We start from the raw sequence: 11,667 nt of genomic DNA, 5'->3' as shown, positions 1-11,667 counted from the left end.
CTACTAATTTTACCGCATACAGTTCAGTTCACAGAGCATTGTGCTGTCTGTATCACATCCACACAATACTTACATTAGAAATATATGAGATGCCTATTAATGTTCAGATTATAAAGCTTCATCCCAGACCTACCAAGTCATAATCTGGCCAGCTGGCCTTTTAACAAGCTATACAGTAATCATTTGGTACTCTGCAGATGGAGAATTAGTACTCTAGAGGCGTTCCAGGTGATAAAACATAGTCTTCATTATTCAGAGCTATGAAGAATTAATATTCTGATAAAGAAGTTACACTAGTTCCATAAATATACTTTCTGGGGATGAAGGGGTGTCCCAATGACTTCTGAAGGGAGTGGAGATGATTGGTAAGTTATTACAGAGATGGTCTTTGATGCTGGCCCTGAAGCACTGATGGAAATTTGCAGTGGCAAGAAAAGGTCTATGGGAGCAATCTACCCAACACAGAGCATCTTGCTTCCCTGACTTTTGAGACTTCAGCAAGCTTAACCACCACTCCCCTTTGTTACATCCTGGGTGTGGTCTGCACTCAGAACAGCTCCACCTTGGAAATCTTAACTTCCCATCCATTCCTTCTCATCCTTGTGTTTTATTATCAAGTATATTCCCAACAAGGAAAGAAATTCTGCTTTTTTTTCATTTGAAGGGACTTGTCCAAGCATATCGGAGAAGGCAATGGCACCCCACTCCAGTACTCTTGCCTGGAAAACCCCATGGATGGAGGAGCCTGGTAGGCTGCAGTCCACGGGGTCGCTAAGTCGGACACGACTGAGCAACTTCACTTTCACTTTTCATTTTCACGCATTGGAGAAGGAAATGGCAACCCACTCCAGTGTTATTGCCTGGAGAATCCCAGGGATGGGGTAGCCTGGCGGGCTGCCGTCTATGGGGTCGCACAGAGTCGGACATGACTGAAGCAACTTAGCAGCAGCCCAAGCATATGATATTTCCCCCCAATTTTATAATTAATTGACAAGTTAAAATTGTATATATTTAAGTTGTACAACTTGAGGTTTTGATTTTCATATCACAACAATCAAGTAATTAACATACTCATCAGTTCACATAATTACCATTTTATTTTTCCTCTCTCTCTCTCTCTCTCTTATGTGTGTGTATGTGTGTGTGTGTGTTGAGCAGACTTAAGATTCACCTGCTTAGTAAATTTCATTTATGCAATACAGTACTGTTAACTTTGTTGTGCATTAGCTCTCCAGAAAGGAAAGTGTTTTAATCAGGGGCTGAAGAAAACTGAACACTTAGGCCACATTTTCAAGACTTCTGACTTTGAATCTAAGAGTCAGTGACCTAGGACAGAAACAGTAGGAGTGTTCCTGGAAAACCTTCTTAATTCTAGACAACCAGCAATAGCTATCCATGCAAGTGACAGCAAATGACTTGAGTGCATCTACTAAATACGGATTAAATGGATCTTCATCTTAACTTCTGCTTAGGTTGATCTCAAAAATGTCTGGGTCACTGCATTTAAATATTTATTCAGTACACTATCATATGTAAAATAGAGAGCCAGTGGGAATTTGCCATATGAGTCAGGGAACTCAAGCCGGGGCTCTGTGACAACCTAGAGGGGTGGAATAGGGTGGGAGGGAGGTTCAAGAGGGAGGGGCCATATGTATACCTATGGCTGATTCATGTTGATGCATGACAGAAACCAACACAATATCATAAAACAATTATCCTTTAATTAGAAATAAATAAATTAAAAAGCAAAATAGAAGTAAAACCATAAAAGAGCATGCATGGAGGCATCTCTGAGAATGGCACTATTTTCATTGACTCAGCAGCCCAGAAGTCATCTTTGACCTGTTTCTCACCCTCACCCACCATATCTAAATTGACTCTTTCAACCTTCCAAGTCTTTCTCAAATGCATCTCATTTTCTTTATCTCGTTTTAGTTCAAGATGTCCATTTCTTGCCTGAACAACTGTAATTACCTCTGAACTGCCCTTGCTATGCTTCCCTGCCCTCCATTCCACCAGTCGGAGTGATTTGTTATAATGCAAATATCATAAAAAGTGTTAGTTGCTCAGTCGTGTCTGACTCTTTGCAACACCATGGACGGTAACCCACCAGGCTCTTCCGTCCATGAGATTTCCCAGGCAAGAATACTGGAGTGGGTTGCCAGGCCCTTCTCCAGGGGATCTTCCTGACCCAGGAATTGAACCCAGGTCTCCTCCATGGCAGGCAGATTCTTTACTGGCTGAGCCACCAGGGAAGCTGGCAATCTCATAGAAAAGCACTGTTTTATTATATACTTCATTGGCTTGGAAATTCTTCCAGGAAAAATATTAAAAAAAAAAAAAAAAAAAAAAAAACAACTCTTTACTTGGTCTATAAGAATCTGCATAGTCTAGCTCTCTCTAGCTCTCTGGCTACATCTTCAACCTTATTCCCCATTGTTTCTACCATATTTGACTTTTGCGTATGCTTCTCCTTCTGCCTGGAAGGTTCCAGACAGTTCCAGATTCTTCCCTTCTATTTCATCTAGGTATTCTTAAATCAAGAAAACCTCCAGGGGAAAGCTTCATATGGTATCATGTGTGTCTCTTTCATGTTCTCTGTTACAGCTGTAAATTTGAATTTATCCCTGTAATTTTACTAATCCTAAAAAGAACATAAACTCAGGGAAGCATTTATACCTGGAACTAGAATAGTGCCTGTTTTCCAGCAAAACTTTAATACATATTTTTAGGTTGTATGGATGAATCTCACTGACTTCTAGTCCCCCTAAGTATCGTCTCAATCTTAAGAGTTCAGCTAGCTCCCCTCCTCCCACCAGTGAGACAGATGCAAAAAGAATTAGAAAAAAATCAAGGTCTAAGATCATGCATGTAACTGGGCTGCATGCCTCTCAAATTAATTACTCTATGAATAATGATCACAACCACTAAGACCGTAGCTTTCAAATGGCCAAGCCTACCGAAACTCTACAGGGACCAGGGATCTCTGAGTGGACAGAGGTGTTTATACCACCCTTGCCTTCCACAGAAGGCTCTTCTCTCACTCAAGAAACAACGGGAAAGGATAATGGGTATTTTTCTCAAGACTAACATCACCACCCCAGGTCTTTTGCTTATATCTCAGATTCCTCATCCATACAACATGAATATCCAAAATCTATCCCCCTGGATTCTAGAATGAATTAAATAAGATGGCCTCTGCAAAATGCCTAGTACTGAATAAATATTTAAATACAGAATAAGTATATTTTCCTCTCTGTTTCCAGAGAGGAGGAGACAGAAAGAGAAAAACTGAGGGATAGCCTTTTATGTCTAATTAGAAATTCAATATGGCTTTGGGAAATTTTTCTAGGCAAGCTCCTTTATTCCTTGCAAATTTCCTTCCTTATATACATTTAAATGGAAAAGATAACAACCACAGCAACAAAACCTGTTCTCCCAATCCCATAACTAGAGAAAATTCCTCTTTCTCATTCTTTTTTGTTGTTTTTGCATGCTTCCTGACATATTTACACAATGTGGAATACAAGACTTTATGTTTTACTTTTATCAGTCATGAGTTGAATTGTGTGTATTTGGAGTATGATAAATGTTTATGATTTTAAAAAATAATTTTTATGACTATATCTATTATGTGAATAAAATATAATGTAATTAATTCCCCTATTGATGAAGTTTTCAGTTCTCCCCAAACTTTTTTGGATCTGAACAGTTTTGTACATATTTTTCTACATTCTTGATTAAACTAATATGAATGAGCACTTAGTATAATGAACCAAACACCATGCTTAGTCCTGGAATTTAGAAAGACTAAGATTTGGTCTCTAGACTGAGAGTTCTTAATCTTGAAGGAGGAGACAGAATAGTGAAAATAAGGCAAGAGAATTTATGTTTAGTTATTGATGTAAAGTCAAGATGCTACCTGAGTCAGGGAGGGGTGATCACTCCCACCTGGGGGCAGTGCTTTTTGGAAGAGGTGGTATTCGCCTTGACCAACTGAGTGCCAGCACTTACTTGTAAGCCCCACTACTGTGGCAGCTTCCCCTGGCTTTGACTTTGGATTCTTCTTAGACAGAATCTTACTCTGATCTGCTTGGATTTGGTGCCATAGCACTAGTGACCAGTGGCTGAGCCCACTCTGCCCCAAAGTGTCTTCAGCCCTGGGACTGACCTTGGTGTCCTGCCTCTGAGGCATCTGGCTTCAAACCAGTCCTTCTTGTGCTTTTGCTGCTGTAGCTGTTGTTGATGGGATGGTGGTAAATGTTTAACAACCTGCTGACTTCACTCCTGATGTGTGGTGTTTGCTGATTTCCATGGAGTAAATATTCCTGCTTTGGCAGATTTCAAGCTACCAATGTGAGTATGAAGTTGAGAACAGAGATGCAGTAGCATATTCTTATGTAGTGTTTTTACCACACAGATAAAATTGATGTAAATACCTTAGGAGCACGGATAATAAGATTTAGTAAAATAATTATGAAATAATGTCTTGAGGATTTATTACCATTGTTTTAAATATAACTTATTTAATTTTAAGTTTATATAATTTATAATCAGGGATGTGTTTAGCAACAATCTCACAGAACTGAAGAATGAGATCTCTCATGTCTATATAAGCAGGCTTTAGTACACCATGGCTATAAATACAAGAACTGGTTCTGCCCACCTCTCAAAACTCAGCTCACCCCTCTCTCCCCTTTACTATCTACTTCAGTCATGACAGGCCTCTGTCTGTTCCTCAAAAAAGTTTCATTACTCATTGTTTTAGAGATTTTCTAAAATGTTCCCTCAAGTGGGATCCTTCTGCTCTCTCATGTTTGCATTTGGAGTTGAGCCTTCTCATAATTCAATTCTCAGTTCAAATATTACCTGGTTGAATAGGTCATCCTTTTGCATCCAACTCAAATTGGCCTCTTCAGAACAGTTTATTCCCTTTATAATATCTCTTTTTAAAACTTTATTTCTTCTTGGCCATCATTAATACTGAGTGTATCTTGTTTTTTTTCCCTTCTTGTTTAGTTATTATATTCCCCTTAAAAAAATGTGAAATCAGTGACAGCATGGACTGTCCTGCTCACCAATGTCTTGAACTGTACCTGATGGTCCAAGAGTGTATTCAGTCACCGGGTCAGAAAGGTTCCCTGGAGGAGGAATGGAATATACGCAACAATTCGTTTAATGAGTGAGTGTATGACTGACAACGTATGAATGATACTCAGTGACTTCAACCTGATGTTGCCAAAAGGGCTAATGGCTCCAGAGTCTTAAGATTTCTATCTATGTCTATCTATCTATCTATACATATATATATTAAAAACCTTTGATCAAGTGCACTTGGTTTACCAGCTGATTTTATTATAACCCAGGGAAATGTCTGAGTTCTGCTAATAATTCCTAGAATACTTTGCCTTAAATCTTACTTTGATGGAAACCACTATGTATGTTGATTATTAGTTTGTGTGAGCATTGATTGATTGATAGTGATCTTCAGATTTCTGGGTGATCTGTGTGGGAAATGTTAGACTGAAAAGAAGCAGGCCATAGGAATGAGGTTCTAAAGAAGCTCACGGCCAGTTGACTTTGCAAGGTGTGAAACGTGGGGGTACTCCAAAATTTTTTCCAATGAGGCACTGCACTGTTTTTTAAATTCTGATGAGGAAAGAGTAGTTCTTGCATAGATAAATCCATCTTAAATATTATTCTCACATCTCGCATATTGTTAGAAGTAGACTTGGCCGTGAGTGGCAGAAATTTCAAAATAACATGGGTTTAAACAAAATAGAAGTTAATTTTCCTCTTATGTCAGTGTCTAAGGCAGTGGCCCAAGGCTGCTGGAGCGACGGTCCACGGTGTCGAGCATCAGGCTCCTCCTGTCCTGTTCCTTCACTTTTTCGCTCTGAAAAGAGTGGCTCCCATTCCTATGCTTACCTCACAATCCAATATGTCTGCTCCATCTCCAGTCAGCATTTCTGCATTCCAACCCGCAATAAGGAGAAAATAAAAGAAGGACAGGCTTCTTTTAGGAACAATTCCTAAATGTTGCACAGACTACTCTTTGTATGTGCTATGTTGTTTCAGTCCGACTCTTTGGGACGGTATGGACAGTAGCCCACAAGTCTCCTCTGTCCATGGGATTCTCCAGGCAAGAACACTGGAGTGGGTTGCCACCCCCTCCTCCAGGGAATCTTTCTGACCCAGTGACTGAACTTGTGTCTTTTATGTCTCCTTCATTGGCAGGAGGGATTTTTACCACTAGCTCCATCTGGGAAGCCCCTCTCTTTGCATTTCTTTGATCAAATATTAGACCTATGGTCACATCTAGCTGCAAGGAAACCTGGGAGATGCTTTTATTTTGGGAAGCCTTGGGGCTGGATAGCTAACATTCTGAGCTTCTATTCCTGAGAGAGAGAGAAAGAAAATGGGGCAACTCGCCACAGATGCCACATCTTTGTTTCTTCTCCATCAAGTGGGTTAAGCAGTTCCCAAATATCAGTGTAACTACTAGGCTGACGTGTCAAATTTCCATGAAATTGGCCGGTAAGGAAACAACAAACCCAAATGAATCTAGGCAGTAAATTTCTCAGAGCACAGCAGGCAACGTGTTTTATGTTCATGTTGGCTCCCCTTGTCCCTCAAGTTCATGGGCATCAGTGCAGAGTGAATCTGGGCAGATGCTGAACACACGTTGGATCTGTGTCACAGAGGAGGAACAAGGAGCTCAGGAAACTCCGATCTTATTTAAGGATTGATGGCAACTTTCCCATCCTCCTCTCCAAAGTGAGACATTATCTTTGCCTTGGAACATATGAAAATCTTCTCTGGGTAGAGGAGAAAGCTTTATTATCATGGGGTGTCTTCTGGGATGGAGAGGTTCTCTATCTACCATGCTGAACAACATTCTGCCCTTGGACACACAGAATCTTATCTCCCAGCTCCAAGGCTGTTTGCTCTGCCAATATCCTTGAAAAGGGGAGTCCAAGACATGTAGAAATGCTGTGAAAATTACCTCTCCACATGCTCCTTTTCTAAATTCTGCACAAATGCATACCTAATTACACACGTAAAGGAATATCCGAATTTGTTTGAGACCTATAGTTCCTGTTATTACTCTAATGGTATGTTAAATGTGATTGTTTCGTGGTTGGTATTTTGGAGCCTGACACTCTATGCAGGACATTCTAAGAGACGCTGAAGCCCATTTTGCAACCCTCAGCTCAACACTCACTTTAAGGATTTATAAGGGGAGTCTAGGAGACTAACACAAATGGCAGGAATAGAAAATTTATTAGAGAGAGATTTGTTAGTGTGCTGAGACATCTTTCCTTTCCACTGACTTGTGTGCTGTCACTTTTCTCCTTTCTTTTTTCCCAGTCTCCCAATTTATCCCTCCCTACCCTCCCACCCTGGTATCCATAATGTTGTTTTCTGCCTCTGTAACTCTATGTTCTGTAGATAAGTTCATCTGTACCCATTTTTAAAATTCTACATAGAAGCAATATCATAAGATATTTATCTTACTCTTTCTTCCCAGACTTCTTTCTCCTTCACCTTACAGCAAGTTAGGGAGGTTAAAAAGAACCTGACAGAGACCATGGCCTTTGTCCTCTGGAATTTAGGGGATGGATGAACTATGCCTGACTCTTGTATAAAGGTAAGAAACTCTCTAGCTTATTTGAATATTAAACATGAATGTATGGTCACAGTGAGAGCAAGCTAGACTCCTCCGTTGGAAGGACAGAGGTATGTCTTTCTTGAACGAGGCTACATGGTGAGATGACTCCAAAGAGACAATTCACTGTGGGATGAACCTCTTTAAGTCAGAGGCCGTCACTCAGACCACAGAACCATATTTAAAATCCCCCAATAGGAAATCTCCAAGCTAAATACAAGACTCTCTGTTAGAGAAATAATCAGAATTGAGACATCTTTTGTGTGTGTGTGTGCCAGAGAACACCAGTACTAGATTATACCTATAGATGCTTCCATGAAGAGCAGGTATCTTCCACAGTGCAGTGTAACGGGTTGGGGGCAAAGTTTGGGGATAAAGCCCCAGGTCTCTGTCCTGTCCAATGATTTAAACTGTAAAGGGCAGGGGTATAACTCAAGGTATAAATAATTCACAGAAAAGTAAATAGACACCTTGCTCAAAGTAAAAGATATTCTAATTAAAACCATAATGAGCTTTTTCCCCCTCAAGATTTTCAAGGATTTTAAAATTTGTAAGTGCAGAAGAGGTCTCATGGCCGCTATAAGGCCACATGTGTGGGTTCTCCTCTCACAGTGATGAATTCATAAATGTTCTTGGCTCAAGTGGTTCATATTAGTGCGAAGAGGTGGTCATAGGGAAGTTAGTTCTAGGTTTTGTGCCATAGCATCTTCATCAGCTTATGCAATGGATGGCTGAGGTCAATGACTTCTGCTTGATCCAGGAAAGGCTCTGAGATCCAGACCTGCCTTAGTCTCATGGTCATCAGTTGGTGTGAAGGCAAGTACTGAGCTTCCAGAAAGTCTGATAGATCTCTCATTCACTCAGATATTCTAGTCTGCCTGTGTGTACTCACCCAAGAAGGCTATAGCCCTGCTCATCCCCAGATAAGATTGATGACCATTTTGCTGTGAATCCTGACTTGGCAGATTTTTAGGTTTCTTCAAGTGATGTCTGGTTTTTCTGTGTATCTGAACCTACTTGTTAAGACTTGTCAATACTGAGGTAAGCAAACTCATATTGGGCTGGAAAAATTATAGGAAATAGATAAAATAAATAGGTAATAAATAAATAGATAAAATAAATAGAAAATAGATCAAAAATAAATAGATAAAATAGATCAGATAAAAATATTTATCTGATAGTGTATGAACTGTCCTTATGAACCCATAAGGACTGGAAAACTCTTCATAATGATTTGCCTGAGATAGTCCCAATTTATACCTGCTATGTCAGTGTAATTATCACTAGCACCACTTTCACTATCAAAAAATTCTGGTTTAGATGATAAATTATATGGTCACCCTCTGGAGGATAATTTACCAGTATCTATCGAAATGATATAGGTCCATACCTTTTGACCTAGAAATTCTACTCACAGTCTATTTTCCATACAGACATAAGCTAACATACATGTAAAATGATGCACATAAAAATTATTTATCACAGCATTATTTGTAATAGCAAAAGATTGGAAACAACAAAACTGCTAATTAACAGAGTACTAATTGAATTATGATAATTTATACAAAGAAGTACAATGGAGCTATTAAAAAGAGTGATGAGGAATCCCCTGGCAGTCCAGTGGTAAGGACTTCGAGCCTCCACCGCATGGTGCACGGCTTCAATCTCTGGTCAGGGAACTAAGATCTTTCAGGCTGCACAGCTCTGCCAAAAAAAAAAAAAAAGAATGAAGAAGGTATATAGTAAGCAGGATGATCCCAAGACATGTTATTAAGATAAAAGTTTAAAATGCCAAGGTACCATGTATGCTGTGCTACTATTTGAATGGAAGAGAAAGAATACATGTACACACACAAATGCAAACATATATTTGCTTTAAAGTCTCTGGAAGAAAATGATAATGTTGGTTGTCTCTGGGAAAGAGAATCAGGCAGCTGAAGGATGTGTGAGTGTGAGAGAATTTTCATTATTTATGCTTTTACTTTTGGATTTTTGATCTACATGAGTGTGTAACTCTGCAAACAAGTAAATGAAATTAAACATTATATCAAAATGGAAAAAATAAATAACAACTTAGAGATAACCAGTGTCTTAGTTTGGTCTGCTATAACAAATATACCACAGACTGGGTGGCTAAAATAGCAAACACTTTTATCTCTTACAGTTTTGGAGGCTGGGACAGGATCAAGGTGCTAGCGGATCTACTATTTGGTGAGAACCCCTTTCCTGGTTTTCAGATGGCCATCTTCTCACAGTATTATACACAGTGAAGAGCAGAGAGAGAAGAAACAGGAGTGCCCTCCTCTCATAAGGGCACTAATCCCTCTCATGAGGGCTCCACCTTCACATCCTAATCACCTCCCAAATTCCTCAGTTCTAAATACCATCACACTGAGGATGAGGCATTGCAATATGAACTTTAGTGGGGACACAAACATTTCAGGCCATAACAACCAGCAAAGAAAAACAAATAGAAGGGGTAACTTTTTTATCATAAGAGCAAAACTTGATCTGTTCTTCTATAGAAAGATTAAAAAGGAGAAAATGAAATTAAAAGAAAGTGTAGCAAATGGAAAATATGAAATAAAATAAAAGAAATATGCCCTAATATAAAAGTTGTTATAATAAATTTAAATGGGTTAAGCTTACTAATAAGAAGAAATTTTCAGATTAGATTAAAACACAAGATATGTATGTATATTATAATCTCTGTATAAATATTTGAATGTGTTGTGTTCTATATCAGTTTTTTGATCTGATCTATTAACTTCTGAAGTGAGCATGTTAAGATATCTATATCTATCTATATCTAAGAAATAAAGATTACCTATTTTTTATATTATATCTGAAAATGTTGAATATCTGAAAACAAAAATTGGCCACATGTACTTGGTCACCAAAAAAGCTTCAATAAACCCCAAAGAATCATAGTGACAAAGACTGGGCTCTTTAGCCATGAGGTAATTCAGTTAGAAATTTTAAAACTGAGAGCTAAAAACATCTCCAGTATTTTGAATTTAAACAACAGACTACTAATAACTCTTGAATTATGGAGATCATTATATTCAAAACTTAGAACCAAACAATAACAAAAACACTAACTGTATCAAATTAATGAGACACAGCCAAAGCAGTACTTAGAAACACTTCATTTTAAATGCATTTATCAGAAAACAAAGAAAATTAAAAACAAATAAACTAAGTGTTCAACTCAAGAAGTTTGGAAAAGAACAACAAAGCAAGTTCAAACACAACATAATAAATAAAAGTGGAGAAAAACAATGAACTAGATGACAACACAAACAAGAGGGAGGAGCAGTCTTATGAAATGCTGACTCTTACTGGGCAAACATCTGGCAGGATAAGAGAAAATTCAGATAAACAAAATACAAAGTAAAAAAGGAAAAATAAATATAGACACAATCAGTTCAGTTCAGTTGCTCAGTCATGTCTGACCCTTTGTGACCCAATGAATCGCAGCACGCCAGGCCTCCCTGTCCATCACCAACTCCCGGGGTTCACTCAAATTCATATCCATCGAGTCAGTGATGCCATCCAGCCATCTCATCCTCTGTCGTCCCCTTCTCCTCCTGCCCCCAATCCCTCCCAGCATCAGAGTCTTTTCCAATGAGTCAACTCTTCACATGAGGTGGCCAAAGTACTGGAGTTTCAGCTTTAGCATCATTCCTTCCAAAGAAATCCCAGGGCTGATCTCCTTCAGAATGGACTGGTTGGATCTCCTTGCAGTCCAAGGGACTCTCAAGAGTCTTCTCCAACATCACAGTTCAAAAGCATCAATTCTTCAGCCCTTAGCTTTCTTCACAGTCCAACTCTCACATCCATACATGACCACAGGAAAAACCCCCCAAAATAAGAAAAGAATGTTATAAACAGTAATATGTTAGTTTTGTTGAGACCTTGACAGAATGAATTAATTTCTGAAAAAAAAAATACAAACTGAGAAGAAACATAAAATATAAATATGCCAATAAAAGTAA

This window comes from Bos indicus, chromosome 5 (assembly GCF_029378745.1).
Source record: "Bos indicus isolate NIAB-ARS_2022 breed Sahiwal x Tharparkar chromosome 5, NIAB-ARS_B.indTharparkar_mat_pri_1.0, whole genome shotgun sequence".
Taxonomy (NCBI): domain Eukaryota; kingdom Metazoa; phylum Chordata; class Mammalia; order Artiodactyla; family Bovidae; genus Bos; species Bos indicus.
Note: the sequence above shows the minus strand (reverse complement) of the source record.